The sequence below is a fragment of the Lonchura striata genome, chromosome 3 (genome assembly GCF_046129695.1).
Source record: "Lonchura striata isolate bLonStr1 chromosome 3, bLonStr1.mat, whole genome shotgun sequence".
Classification (NCBI taxonomy): domain Eukaryota; kingdom Metazoa; phylum Chordata; class Aves; order Passeriformes; family Estrildidae; genus Lonchura; species Lonchura striata.
In genome coordinates, this window is record NC_134605.1 from 295,180 (window position 1) to 296,288 (window position 1,109).

Sequence of the window (1,109 nt, forward strand, 5' to 3'; positions counted from 1 at the left end):
TAAAAAAGGACAAAAAACCACAACCAAGAGATCTCCAGGGCTGGTTCCTGGGGGTGGGATTGCCTCGCTCAGCTTTGGGGCTGGACTTGCTCCAATGATCCCAGACCAGGCTTGGGGAGAAGAGTGTTCCACTGAGGGTGGACACAAAGAATGCAGAGTTTATGGGCTCCAAGGACATTTAGCAGAGCTCCCAAGATAAGGAAGAAACAATAAAGACAGCTCAGCGACTGTGCTGAATCAGCTGTGCCTGGGTAAAAGGTAATTCCAGCAGGGACAGATCACAAGAAGCAGCAGAGAGCCCACCTCAGAGCGAGGGAAAGCTTGAGCAGCATGAGAAGAGTCATTAAACAAGAGAGAATAGCGATTAACAGAGTTAATAACCAGTAACCAGTGAGCATTCAGTCCTCGATTTCTGGAACACCACCGAGCAGCCAGGTTTGTACAGGTCTGAAATAAACAATGGATGTCTCTCTCCAGTGTACAGGTATTGGCTCGTGGCCACCGGCAGTACGGCACGAGAGCACACCCGGAGCGCTTCCCTGGCGCCGGTTTTATTAAAAAAAAAAAAAAAAAGAAAAAAAAAAAAAAAAAAAAGGGGTGGGGTCCGCCTTCCGCGGAACGAACACGGGTACCCAAAGGGAATCTCTGCCAAAGGAGAGGCTCCGCAGCCCGCAGAACCCGTGTTCTGTACCCGGTACCCAAACTGGAGGTCGCAGAACCCGTGTTCTGTACCCGGTACCCAAATTGGAGGCCGCAGAACCCGGGTTCTGTACCCGGTACCCAAACTGGAGCCCGCAGAACCCGTGTTCTGTACCCGTACCCACAGGGAATCTCCGCCGAAGCAGAGGCTCCCGAGCCCGCGGAACACGGAGCCGGGCGGGCGCCGCCATGGCGGGCGCTGGGGCCTGCCGGGGGCTTTCCGTTCAGCTGTGCCCGCCTGCCTGCCGGTGGGATTGTTAACGGGCAGGGGAAGAGCCGCAGCAGAGGCTCCGCTGCAGCGGCAGCAAAGGCTGCAGCGAGCGGCCGCCGCCGCCTCCCGCTCTTCCGCGCCGCGGTGTCCCCGCCGCTCCCGCGCCCGCTGCGCTTTCTGCTCAGGCAGCGCGCCGGGC